The following is a 14,966-nucleotide window of genomic DNA, read 5'->3' on the forward strand; positions in this document are numbered from 1 at the left end:
GTAGAACTCTCAAATTGTATGTTCCTTGTATTACATGAATACTGTTATTTAGAATAAAATGTTGGTAAAAAAAAGAAAAGAAAAGAAAATGTTGGTATTATTATAACATGAAAAAATTTCAAGATAATTGAAATTTCTTGATGAAGGGCCACCAACATCTTTTTTAAGTAAATACTTAGCATAGAAATTAAAAAAATATATATTACATAGACATTTTAACAATGTTTATTCTTCCAATCCATGAGCGTTGGATGTTTTTCCATCTCTTTGTGCCTTCCTCAATTTCTTTCATAAGTATTCTGTAGTTTCTAGAGTACAGATCCAGACCAATCTACCATTCAATGCAATCCCTATCAAAATACCATCGACATTTTGCCAGAGCTGGAACAAACAATCCTAAAACATGTATGGAACCAGAAAAGACCCCAAATAGCCACAGAAATGTTGAAAAAGAAAACCAAAACTGGGGGCATCACAATGCCTGACCTCAAGGTATACTATAAAGCTGTGATTATCAAGACAGTATGGTACCAGCACAAAAACAGACACATAGATCAATGGAACAGAATAGAGAGCCCAGAAATGGACTCTCAACTCTACAGTCAACTAATGTTTGGCAAAGCAGGAAAGAATATCCAGTGGAAAAAAGACAGTCTCTTCAACAAATGGTGTTGGGAAAATTGGACAGCCACATGCAGAATGAAACTGGACCATTCTCTTACACCATATGCAAAGATAAACTCAAAATGGATGAAAGACCTAAATGTGAGACAGGGATCCATCAAAATCCTAAAGGAGAACACAGGCAGCAACCTCTTCAACCTCGGCCACAGCAACTTCTTGCAAGACACGTCTCTAAACGCAAGAGAAACAAAAGCAAAAATGAACTATTGAGACTTCATCAAGATAAAAAGCTTCTGCAAGGCAAAGGAAACTGTCAACAAAACTAAAACACAACCTAAAGAATGGGAGAAGATATTTGCAAATGACATAACAGATAAAGGGCTGGTATCCAAGATCTATAAAGAACTTATCAACCTTAATACCCCAAAACCAAAAATCCAATCAAGAAATGGGCAGAAGACATGAACAGACACTTCTCCAAATAAGACATACAAATGGCCAACAGACACATGAAAAAATGCTTCACATCACTTGCCATCAGGAAAATACAAATCAGAACCACAATGAGATACCACCTTACACCAGTTAGAATGGCAAACATTAACAAGACAGGGAACAACAAATGTTGGCAAGGTTGTGGAGAAAGGAGAACCCTCTCACACTGTTGGTGGGAATGCAAGCTGGTGTAGCCACTCTGGAAAACAGTATGGAGGTTCCTCAAGAAGTTAAAAATAGAACTACCCTACATCCCAGCAATTGCACTACTGGGCATTTACCCCTAAGATACAAATGTAGTGAAAAGAAGGGGCACATGCACCCCAATGTTCATAGCAGCAATGTCCAAAATAGCCAAACTCTGGAAGGAGCCAAGATGTCCTTCCACAGATGAATGGATAAAGATATGGTTCATATATACAATGGAATATTACTCAGCCATCAGAAAAGATGAATACCTACCATTTACATTGACATGGATGGAACTGGAGGAGATTATGCTAAGTGAAATAAGTCAAGCAGAGAAAGACAATTATCATATGGTTTCACTCATATGTGGAACATACGGAATAGCACAGAGGATCATAGGGGAAGGGAGTGAAAACTGAATGGGAAGAAATCAGAGAGGGAGACAAACCATGAGAGACTCTTGACTCCAGGAAACAAACTGAGGACTGTGGAAAGGGAGGTGAGTGGGGGGTTGGGGTAACTGGGTGATGGGCATTAAGGAGGACACGTGATGTGATGAGCACTGGGTGTTATACGCAACTAATGAATCATCTAACACTACATCAAAAATTAATGATGTACTATATGTTGGCTAATTGAATTAAAAAAACAAAAACAAAAACCTATTACACACTTTCCAATATATTTAAACTAACAGCAACATAATATATGCTTTCACTGATAATTAAGAAATCATTATGGACATTGATTATTATACTCTCCTGCAATGCTCTCAGGGACTACAGGAGTGTTAAAATAAACTCTTTAAAAAAAAAATTCTACTCCTTTTAAAAAAATTCTCCTATGTTTTTTAGTTCTCCTGCTTCCTCCATTAACTTTAGGCCACAACTGTTGCTTTCACTACTGCCAATGTTTCTGCCTTGTTTAGTCTTTTCTAATTTGTAAAATTGGAAGCCATTATCCAACATAATAGTACCTACGATCTTCATAGAGACCCTGGATGCTCGCTCATGAGTCAGGTGAATGTTGGCCATGGAAAGTGCAAGGATTTTGGGGAATACCACTTTCCTCCTTTTGCATTTATGGTGTTTGGGTGGTATTTCACATAGCTGAGGTTTCCCGATAAATGAATTACATAGAAGTAAAAATTATATGTTTGTTTTTATCAGTGATGCATATAATGTCAGAACCTACTTCAGTCTGAACTTCAACCCTTTAACTTTCAGGAAATTGGTTCATTTAGTTCCCAGATGCAAGGGAGTAGGGAGGTGAGGGAGAAAGGAGCTATCACTGACTAGGCAAGGGATCATGCTAGATAAAGCTCAGTCTATGAGGCAACTCCATTTTACTATTAAGAAAAAAAAAAACTAACAGAAAAGACTAACAGAAAAAGGTTCAGAGAGGTAAAGTAACTTGTCAAAAGTCACACTGCTAGAAAATGGCAGAGCTGGGATTCAAAGCCTGGTATAGCTCACTGCCTTTTATTCCTTCTACTATGCCAAAGCTTTGGAAAGTCTCAGGAATTAACTGGAAAGGACCAGTGCTAGAGAGTCTGCTATGGTGGAAATACAGCTCCATTATTCTGGGCAATATTACTGTGGCTCTAAAACCACAAAGATGAAAAAGATGACATAAAAATCTAAAATCCTCTAGTGAAAAAGTTAATAATCCTAACTAACAAATAGTATATACTGGAGAAAGACAAGAATGGATTTTAAGTGAATCTGAAGTTTCTTCTTAGGGGGTGTTTTTAAACCGTTCTAAAGGGAAGTTATGGATAACCCCCAAGGATCAAAATTAACCTGTAGGAGGCATAGGGTAAGGCAAGGGCAGTGAACCTGAATCTCTGGAAACTTCCTAGTGATAGAATCACATAAATTTGCATAACTGGCTTTGTGAAGGTGGGGAGACCCTATTGGTAGGTCATAAATGTTACTTAATTGCCTGATTTGAAGATTAAATGGTGTAAGAAAAAAGACTGTGGCTTATCCTTCTCTGGAAAAGATTAGAAGATGAGCCTTCCCCAGGTATAATTTGAATTGCAAATGAGCATCCAGTGGAAGTACATTTGACAAAATGCAATGCAAAAATGAACAGGAGAAGTTCAAGGGTGGGAGGTTGGATTTAAATGTCACTTGTACACAGACTGCTGCTGACCTTGTGGCTGAGGTTGGGGCCACTCAAAACCCAAATAAACTGGAAGAAAAGCCAAAGACACAATTTGGGGGAGACTCCCTGAGTCCAACAGGAGCGGAGAAAACATTAATTACAGGTAATAAAAAGTGATGAGGCAAACTATTCCCTATTTGCTATACCCTGTAATTTCGTGCTGCCAAGTAATGGCTTGTCAAGACTAAAATGGTTATATTTCCTGCACCATGAAAAATAACCATTTCCTCCATTTTCAGGGTAGTGTTTTTTGTGGATTTTGGTTTGGTTTGGTTCAATTTGATTGGTGAATCTGTTGTCATCTGAAAAACTGACGTATGGAAGACAACTCAGATGCTGCTAAAAAAAAAGTCTGACATTTTCTGCTTCTTGACCTCAGAATCTAACAGACCCTCTTCTTGGAATGATTTTGACTGGTTCAAAATGGAACAGCCACAAAAGCAGTCAAGAGACACTGATTTTAGGACAGTGGTGATGTGTGCTTAAGGATGCAGATATGCCAGTGTTTTCTTTGTCACAGGAAGGCTGTCTTGGTCTGTCAGTCCAAATAGCCTTCAGAGAATGAAATATATCTGTCAGGCTTGTCAAATTTTCTTTAGGGTCACCCTACTAAGTTACTTAGAGAATTTAGCTCAATTAGGTAGTATGCTTCTAGATGCCTGAGGAACAAGATATAATGAATTCTAACACTTCTAGACTACTCATTTGGTTGTCTACAGCTGCTATGAAGTGAATCTCTACTGTCTTCATTTTCAAATGAGGAAACCAAAGTGCAAGAAGTCAAATAATTTGCACAAGATCTTGCTAGAATCTAAACAATGGAAACTATATAACAACTTATTCCTTTTCCGCTCTTCCAGGTCCCCTCCCTGCTGGAGCCTCTGCTGTCAGACCAATGGAATGTGCCCACTTCGACCTGTGGCTATAGGTGTCCTCATTTATCTAAGAGTGAATTTTCTTTATTAAAATTCAGCAGACATGTAGAAAAGTGCGCAAATCTTAAGTGTAAATCTCAGCTAATTTTTATAAAGTGAACAACTCATGTTACTACCTTCCAGATCAAAGAAGAGATCAAAGATAGAACACTACCGGCACCCTAGAAGCCCCCAGACTCTCTCTCTCGCCAAAGGAAATTACTACTCTGACCTTGACCATCATAAATTACATTTGCCTGCTTTGGAATATACTATAAATGACATCATGAAACATGAACTTTTTTGTGTCTGCCTCTTTTGTCCAACATTTATGAAATGTAATCATGTTACTAGCCTGTTGACGTAATTTATGCATTTCATTATTGTGTAGTATTCCTTTGTGACCATATACCACCATATATTTGTCCATTTTACTGTTGATGGGAACTTGGGTAGTTATGAGTAATACTACTCTTCACATTCTTGTACGTGTCTTTTGGGACATTTCTATAAGGATCATGCCTATGACTAGGGTAGGTAGGATATGCAGCTTTAAGAGATATTGCCCAATAATTTTTCAAAGTGCTTGTGTCAATTTATACTCCCTCTGACAGTGCAGTAGAGTTGCAGTTACTCCAAATTCTTGTCCTTGTGACAGTCTCTTTTTTTCTTTTTCTTTTAGCTATTTGGATGAGTATATAGCAGAATCTTGGTTTTCTTCCAGCTTTATTGAGATATAACTGACAAATAACATTGTGTAAGTTTAAGGTATACAGTATGATGATTTGCTATACATATATATTGTGAAATGACTACCACAATAAGGTTAGTTAACACACCCATCACCTCATATAGTTACCATTTGTGTGTGTGTGGTAAGAAAATTTAAAATCTACTCTCTTAGCAAATTTCAAGTATACAATATTCTTAACCATAGTCACCATGTTGTACATTAGATCCCCAGAAGTTATTCATCTTATAATGCAAAGTTTATAGCCTTTGACCAACACCTGCCCATTTCCTTTACCTCCCCACTCCTGGTAACCACCATTCTACTCTCTGCCTCTATGAATTCAACTTTTTTAGATTCCACATATAAGTGAGATCATACAGTATTTGTCTTTCTGCATCTGGGTTCTTTCACTTAGTATAATGCCCTCAGAGTTCATCTGTGGCAGGACTTCCTTTTTTAAGGCTGAACACTATTCCACTGTGTATGTATACCATGGTTTCTTTATTCATTCATCCATCAGCATCCATCCACTTAGGCTGTTTCCATGTGGTGGCTATTATGAATAATGCTGCAGTGAACACAAGGTACAGATTCTCTCCTTGAGATTTCATTTCCTTCAGATATATACCCAGAAGTTGGATTGCTGATAGTTCTATCAATTTTTTGAGGAAACTCCATACTGTTTTCCATAATGCCACCAACAGTGGGGCAAAAGAGTTCCCTTTTCTCCATACCCTTGTCAACACCTATTAGCTCTTGCCTTTTTGATAACAGCCATTCTAACAAGTGGGAGGTGATATCTCATTGTGGTTTTGATTGGCATTTCTCTATGATTAGTGGTATTGAACACCTTTTCATGTACTTGCTGACCATTTATATGTCTTCTTTGGAAAATCATCTTTTCAGGTCCTTTGCCCATTTTAAAATTGGATTATTTGATGCTTTTGCTATTGAGTCATATAAGTTATATATATATTTTTGTATTTTTATATTTTTAGTTCCTTATATATTTTGGATACTAACCCTTTATCAGATATAAGGTTTGTAAATATTTTCTCTCATTCCTTAGTTGCCTTTTCATTTTGTTGTGTTCTTTTTGGTTTGATTTTGTTTTTGCTGTACAGAAGCTTCTTTTTTTTTTTTTTAAGATTTATTTACTTATTTGAGAGAGAAAGAGAGAGAGAGAGCAAGTGCGAGCAGGGGGAGGGGCAGAGGGAGAGGGAGAAGGAGAATCTCGAGAAGTCTCCTTGCTGAGCATGGAGTCTGACACGGGGCTCAATCTCATGACCCTGAGACCATGACCTGAGCTGAAACCAAGAGTCGGTCGCTCAACTGACTGAGCCATCCAGGCGCCGCTGTATAGAAATTTTTTTTTTTTTTTAAAGATTTTATTTATTTATCTGACAGAGAGAGACACAGTGAGAGAGGAACACAAGCAGGGGGAGTGGAAGAGGGAGAAGCAGGCTTCCCGCTGAGCAGGGAGCCCGATGCGGGGCTCGATCCCAGGACGCTGGGATCATGACCTGAGCCGAAGGCAGGCGCTTAACGACTGAGCCACCCAGGCGCCCCCGCTGTATAGAAATTTTTTAATTTGATGTAATCCCACTTGTTAATTTTTGCTTTTGTTGCTTGTGATTTTGGCATCATATCCAAAAAAAAAAAAAAAAAATCACTGCCAAGACCAATGTCAAGGAGCTTTTTCTCTGTTTTCTTTGAGTCTCCTTTTTTCTTAGTCTAGCTAAAAGTTTGTCAGTGCTGTTTATATTTTCAAAAACCAACCATTCATTTTGTTGATCTTTTGTATTGTCTCTCCAATCTCTATTTCATGTATTTCTACTCTATTATTATTTCCTTCTGTAGTTATCTTCTTCCTGGCATCTAACAGTCCACAAATATGAGTAGGGGTGATATCTAAGATTTCACAACCCAAGGATGGATGTGTTCCTAGGTAATCTGAGTTAAATGCTGAAAGCATGGTTCCATAGAATACATGTTACAATGACATTTAAATTATTTTTATTCTGCATTTAGCATAATAATATTCTGTGTGCTGAGCTAAAACAATAACCACCTTGCCTAAAATTGTTTCTTGAGAAAATATGCTTAAATACTAAATATCAGATGATTAGATTGATCGTTGGAACACAACTCACTTATAGATTGAGGCTATAACTCAAATATAAAAACTCCCATTAGTATTATAAGAGTTAGTAAAATTTTATAACCATGAATAAACCTTATCTAAAAGATAAACTCTCCTACATTTTAAACTCTGAAAGTTAAAACTTGCCATTTTTATCCATAATAACTTGTGAAGAAATAAAGTTTGTTTTCTTACAACTCCCGATCTCAGCTGACTTTCCTGTGTCTGACTTAAGTCAGAAAAGGTACATTCTTTTCAGATTTGCACGGTAGAGAAAAGACCGCATTTCCCTTCATGGGAGCTGATTAAATCTGGCTCCTTGCCTGCTTCCTGGCATGTGTGTCATGAGTGTGGGTAAGAAGTGATAGTCACTAATGACAGTCTGAGGTGGACATTGGCTGCCAGGTTTGAAATGGGTGGTTCCATAAAAAAAATTAAGATTATATTCAACTTCAGAGTTGATTGTGAGGGGGGAAGGTGGGGGAAGAACAACACTGAACTTGAGAAACAAAGGGACATTTTTCAGCAAGCAAGAAATAAATGGCTTCCTGCACCCCCAAGGCTGCTTCTGCTCCAGAAAAACAGAACCGTGTTACTTGTTAAATAAATGTCCAAAGTGTGTGGTCTGCTTTAGGACCACTAGTAAATATATTTGCTATCATATTCTTAAGAAAACCCATTGCAACTCTTTTTAAAGCATGTCTTTCTATATATCCATATAGTTACTTAGTCCAAGGTAAAAAGCCCAGGGCAACTCTATCTTCAGAGAACATACATCATGAAGAATGGACACTCCATATTTAAAATATTCTTCCCCAACTTCCCTGCCCACTGCATCCGTGTGTTGTTTCACCTTTGTACTCCTCTAGGCATTAAACTCCTCCCCTTCACCAATTTCTTAAAAAAAAAAAAAATCAAAAGTTCAGTCACAGCAAACATTTTGTGAGGTTGTAAATTTCATAAAGATTTGAGACATTTTGGGGAGATATTGCAAAACATTCCACCACCTCTCTAAACTCTTCTTTCTCCTATTTTCCATTTTCTTCCATCTCCCCCCGCTTCCCTGTTCAAACTAATTCAGTACGCCCCTCTATCAGGACGGGCTAAAATGTGCTGGGGTACAAAACCACCGCCAAACCAGTGGCTTAATACAAACATTTACACAGAAATGAGAACTTCACTGATGTGCGTTGATTGTACCTATAGGATAATCTAAGCTGAAACTCTGCATTTATATCTTTTACAACATAGGTTTATTCAGATACTGAAAATATTGTAAAATGCCATGGAAGACCTTAAAATTCCCCCCCAAAAAAGCAGTTAATTTTATTTTGGCATAATGGTTACTAAATTAATATTTGCTTCAGAGTCATGTAGGGACTTAAAAATTTTAGATGCCTGGGCCCCATCCACAGATAATTTGATTCAGTAGATTTGATGTGGGGTTCAGGACTCTACATTTTTTAACAAGCTCCCCAGGTACTTCTGAAAATGATCCAGGTTTGAAAATTACCCCTCTACTTCAGAGGTCAGCAAACTACAGCCCTCAAGCCAAATCTGCCCTGCCATCTATTTTTGTAAATCAAGTTTAATTGGAATGCAGACATGCCCATTCATTTATGTCTATGTATGGCTGTTCTCGAGCTATAATGGCAGACTTGAGTAATTAAGACAGGGATCGAATGGCCCACAGAGAGTCAAATCTTTAGTGTCTGATCCTTTATAGAAAAACTTAGCCAACCTCTGCTCTTGTTTTGTTTCAGGGCTAATTTCCAGAGTCATGTTATTACTTGTGACGGGAACTAAGTAAGGCAATGTAGATGATCACTACTGAAAACAACCACACTTGGACTGAATTCTTTAAAATTTTTATCTTCATATGAGAAAGAGGACTTTTTTATATATACAAATTACCAACCAAATTAATTTTTCCTGAGTTATACTGCCCCCTAATGGTAGAAATGTTAAATCACAGACGCTTAATCAGATTAGATGCTCCCATTGTTAATTAATTCCTGAAATCAGGGTCATACATACAGACTTTGTAGCAAGGGACTTCAGGAATCAGAATTCACTTGGTAGAATGAGCCGGGCTAAATGACCTGGGAGAAGGTTGGCTTTCTCTCCAAACACTATTACTCCATGTAGCATTTCCAATTGGATTTTTTTTCGGGGACATAGTGACCATTTGTGATGCCATGTCTATCTCTAAAAGTGAAGCACAATACTATCAATATGGTCAAAATCACATGTGCACTCACTGTGATGAACTGATGAAAGGGAAGAAAGTTTTAATAGAACTCTAGATGTATGCAAACATATGCCAAGACGGTTACCAAGGGGGACTGCACACATGTTGGCAATAATGAGACAGCAGAGGATGAAACCATTGGTTTTCCCCCTTGACTACTGATTAAAATCCTCTGAGGAGCTTTTAAAAAAATAATGATGGCCAGATCCTCACCCGCTGGAGATTTTGTTCTAATTGTTCTGGAGAGAGGCCCTGGCAGCGGTATTTTTTTTTTTTTTTTTAAGTTCTCCAAGTGATTGTAATGTGCAACCAAGGTTAAGGATCATTGTTCTATAGCAGTGTTTCTCATATTTTAAGGTATATTCAAAGCACCTAGGGAATCTTCTTAATCTGCACATTGTGACTCAGTCCATCTGTGATGGCACCTGAGAATCTGACTCCTAACAAGCTTTAAGGTGATGCTAATGCTGCTGTCCATAGATCACACGTTCAGTAGCAAGGAATTAGGTCATCACTAGCCACAATTTTTATGCAATTTCACTGGTTCTAAGATCTTAAAGTACATAAGTATCACCTGGGAGCTAAAGAAACAGGCAAATTTGCAAGCTCCAGTCTCAGAAATTAAAATTCAGTGGATCTTAATTTTTAACAAGTATCCCAAGTGATTCTGAGATTCATAGTCTGAGAACCAAGTATACGCTAACCACCAGAAATGCTATTTATTTTACAAATCACATTTTTTTTAAAAGGTGGCAGCATTAATTTCCAAACTAACCAGATGTGGGGAATTTTTTCTCTTCTTCTAAGTGTGAGAAATTACCCCGAAATTCAGTGGCTTAAATTAACAACAACTTTATTATATCTCATGATTTTGTGGATCAGGAATTTGGGTAGAGATCATCTGAGTGATTCTTCTGCTCTCCCCCTCACTGACTGAAATCACTTTGTGATATCCAACTAGCAAATAGGCTGGTCTGGAGAGGCCAAAATGGCTTCACTTCACGTGCCTTGGCTGGAAGGCTGAGTCCTACTGGGACTGTTGCCTATAATGTCCACACATAACCTCTCTAGTCTGGCAATCTCAGGTGAGGTAGTAGGTCTCCTGACGTAGCAACTCGAGGATCCAAGAGAGAGTGTTCCAAGACACAGGAAGTGGACGCAGCCATTCTCTCAGGTCCTGGGCTCAGAAACATAGCGCCGTTTTTACCATAGTCTACTGGTAAAAGCAGTCACTGAGCCCAACCAGATTCAAGGGGAGGAGTCATAAACAGGCTGGAGTCATGGATGTGCGACTCTTGAAGAACCCCAAGTGCTCAACACAAAAAGGACCCCATGCTTGGTTTAATGCTCTGTTGCCATCTTGAAATTCTTTATAATTTTTTAATAAAGGGCACTACATTTTCATTTTACACTGGATCCCACAAATTATATAGCCTATCCTCATCATAAACTTCACCTTTCACTGAAAGTAGTGTTAAAAAAAATTGTAGTCAGGGACGCCTGGGTGGCTCAGTCGGTTAAGCATCTGCCTTCAGCTCAGGTCATGATCCCAGGCTCCTGGGATCGAGCCCTGCATCGGGCTCCCTGCTCAGCGGGAAGCCTGCTTCTCCCTCTGCCTGCTGCTCCCCCTGCTTGTGCTTGCTTGCTCTCTCTCTCTCTGACAAATAAATAAATAAAATCTTAAAAAAAAATTGTAGCCATTCTTAATTAGCCATAAGCTGTCTGTCAGAGACTTTATTCCTCACCATACTTCTGTATTCAAAGCTATCCTTTCAAAATGCAGATTGTGGTATGTGCATTAAATTTAGCATAAAGAAGGGAAACAAATTATGAGGTTGGAAATTAGACTAAACATTAGACTAAATTCTGTGATGTTTTAGGATTAGGAAATACATTGAAAACCAACCACACTACCATCCTGAGTAACAGCTAGCACTCTAGATTGGATCACCTCTGGGCTCACCCAATTAGGTCACTTAGGCATTAACCAACAGTTATCCAAGGTCAGTATGCAAGCTGAACTTATACATAGTGTCCCTGATGAGAAAGGCAGCTAGTAATCACTATATAGGGAAAACTCTCCATGATCTCAGCAAACCTGGATTTGTGTTTTGGGGCAACTGCAAAAACTATTTAAAGGTTATTAAGGGGGACGCCTGGGTGGCTCAGTCAGGTAAGTGTCTGCTTTCGACTCAGGTCATGATCCCAGGGTCCTGGGATCACGTCCTGCATTGGGCTCCTTACTCAGTGGGGAGCCTGCTTCTTCCTCTGTCTGCTGTGTGTGTGCACGTGCTCTCTCTCTGACAAATAAATAAAATCTTGTTTTAAAAATAAAGGTTATTAAAGAAGGCAGTGACGGGGGCGCCTGGGTGGCTCAGGTCATGATCCCAGGTCCTGGGATCGAGCCCCACATCGGGCTCCCTGCTCAGCAGGAAGCCTGCTTCTCCCTCTCCCACTCCCCCTGCTTGTGTTCCCTCTCTCGCTGTGTCTCTCTCTGTCAAATAAATAAATAAAATCTTAAAAAAAAAAAAAAAAGAAGGCAGTGACTATTCACATGCTTTTTGAGAAGAGGACTGTATTTAACATCTCTTTGGGTCATCAGTATTTCGTTTTCTGAAACATTATGTTTTCAGTAGGAGTTCAATAAGGGTTGCTGGGATCAATCTAAGCAACAAATGGCATAACAACAATAACAAAAACTACGAAAAAAACAAGATTGATAGACACAATAATGGAGAACAAGGTCAGGAAAACAGTTAAGTACAGTACTTTGCATATAGTAGGCAAGGATTATCAAATTGAAATTATTGATGTGATAAACGCAAAAGGTATAATTATCCGGGGAAAGTTTCTTAGAGAAGGAAGGTAGATGTTGAAAGAGATGGGGATTGACAGACAGTACTGAAAGGAAATAGAAACCATATTGGTATGAGGAGAAAATCAGCTTGACTAGGCTGGAGTAACATGGGTAGAGGGATGTTACTGGATAGATGAGAAGTGGAGAAAGGAGAGACTCATTGCTTTGGGGCACTCAATACCAGGCTGCAGTATCTGAATTTACTCCACAAAGTGTGGGAAGTTTAGTGTAGTTTGTTACTGGTTTAGAGGGAATGGTGATGGCTTTTATTTTATTATGCAAGCCCAATAATGGAAGTCTTCAACTGAGGTACATTCTAAAGGAGGTGCAAGATTAAGATGCAGAATTTTGCAAAGGAGGTGGTCAGAAACCTGGTAGATGATCCTTAAAGCATTGATCCACATTGAGAGTACAAGAATTGAAGGAGATCAGGGGACTTTATTTTTTTTTAAAGATTTATTTACTTATTTTTAGAGAGAGAGAGCATACCTGCGTGCAAGTGAGCAGGGGGAGGGGCAGAGGGAGAGGGAGATAAGCAGATTCCCCACTGAGTGAGAAGCATGACGCGGGGCTCCATCCCAGAACCCTGAGATCACGACCTGAGCCAAAATCAAGAGTTGGACGCTTAGCCAACTGAGCCACCCGGGTGCCCCCAGAAGGGACTTTAAAAGGGAGAGAGTTCCTGGGATACTGTGATAGTGGGAAAGTTTTCCTTAATCTCAGGAGACAACCTGAAGACTTAATATACATCTCCTGGAGTTTAAAGAATGTAATGGCCTGATGTCTGATTCCCTCCTGATGAAAATCTAAAGGGTAAGAGAAAGGATGACTAGCTACTTTGATGGAGAATTGGCCTGCATTCCCAGAATTCTTCAGAGCAAAGACTGTGTTGTGTTTCCTACTGTGGTAGATGTTGTGATGACCAAAAGACTTGTTCCTCCGGCCACTGGAAGTGATGCCAGCAAGCAGCCCTCAACCATCAGTCCCCATGGGGGTTGTTTTGGCTGAAGAGAGTTAGCTGATGTCTTGCTGGTAAGAGGGTATAAAGCCCCAGCCCTGCACCCCAATTTAGGGCAACTGTGCAGCATCATCCCAGCTTCAGAACTCTCTGAAGATTGGCTGAGGCCTCCATTGAGACTGCAGCAAAGCTCAACTTCTGCTGCTATGCAAACGTGCTTCTTTTCCTTTCCATAGGTGTTGATGCCAAGGGCACTCCCTAATAAACATCTTGCATGGTTATCTCCATCTCAGAGTCTGCTTCCCAGGAAACCTGACCTGTAACACCTGTGGATCAGACGTGGGCCTCACGGGCAAGTGAACCAGTGGATTATCTTGAATCTGAACAAACATCAGCAGAGAAGATGCTTAAAGTATCACTGGATTCCTTACAGCTGGTGAGGGAGGGAGCAACAGCCTGAATAGAGCCACACTGGTGTGGGTCAAGGGAAATGAAGATTGAAAGTTTTCAGTTATGACGGGGAGAAGGGTCTTTGAAGAACTTACAAAAGTACCTATGAGAGAAAAGGCCAACTTTAGCAGTTTACCAAGTCCAAAGAGCACCAACATCCAGTTCACAGGAGTGTCAATCAAATAAAGCCTTTCCTGTCCTCTCTCCCAGGCCTCCAAACCTGGAGAGGCTAGAAGCCCAAGTTAGGTGCAGGTCCAAGAACACAAGACAGGGTAAGAGAAAAGATGTCAATACTACTCCTCTGACTTTAAAGTCTAAAACACTTTCTCCATCTTTTAAATGTTTTCTTATTACGTAAAACCCACCGTTGCCCCAAATAACTGTAATACTCTTTCCCTTTATTTGGTGAGATGTCCCACAGTTCCCCTGATGTGTGGCCTCCAGAGTCCACTGCTACAAGAAGTCAAAAAAACCTCACCTTGTCTAAAGATTGTCCCTCGTGGTCTCAGGCTGTAAAGTCTAAAAGCTTTTTCTTATCTTGCTGGTCATTCCAACTACTTGCATACTGAGAGATACATAGTGAGAGGCACACAGCAGCAGCTCAACACGTTTCTCAGATTTCCCAACTGCCCTCAGAGAAGAGCGCTGGGTCAGGGGCGGCAGCAGGACAGAAACAGTGGCCGCGAAGGTGAAGCTACCCGGGACCCAGGCCAGCGCTCACTCTGAGGAACGCGCCCGTCAGGGGACCTCGGGCTGGGTAGAACCGGCTGAGAGAGGCCGTGCGCACTGTCGCCCGTGGCCCCGGACTTAATGCAATAGTGGTCTCGCACGTGCTGCAGCCCCTCTACTCGCTCTGCCCCGCCCCGCCCCGCCCCATCCGTCGCGCCCGCCCTGCGCTCCGCCCCACCACGCCGTCGTACTGCACCCGCAGTACTGCTCTGTCCCGCCCCGCTCCGTCCATCCCGCCCCGCCCTCCTTGCTCTCTGTCCCGTCCCGCCCTGCTGCCCCGCCCCATCCATCCTGCCCCGCCTACCTTGCGCTCTGTCCCGCCCCGTCCTGCTGCCCCTCATCCATCCCTCCCCACCCTCCTTGCTCTCTGTCCCGCCCCTTCCTGCTGCCCCGCCCCACAGTCGCGCCCGCCCTGCGCCCCGCCCCATCCGTCCCGCCCCGCCCCGCCCTTCCG

The sequence above is a fragment of the Phoca vitulina genome, unplaced genomic scaffold (genome assembly GCF_004348235.1).
Source record: "Phoca vitulina isolate PV1807 unplaced genomic scaffold, GSC_HSeal_1.0 scaffold10, whole genome shotgun sequence".
Lineage (NCBI taxonomy): Eukaryota > Metazoa > Chordata > Mammalia > Carnivora > Phocidae > Phoca > Phoca vitulina.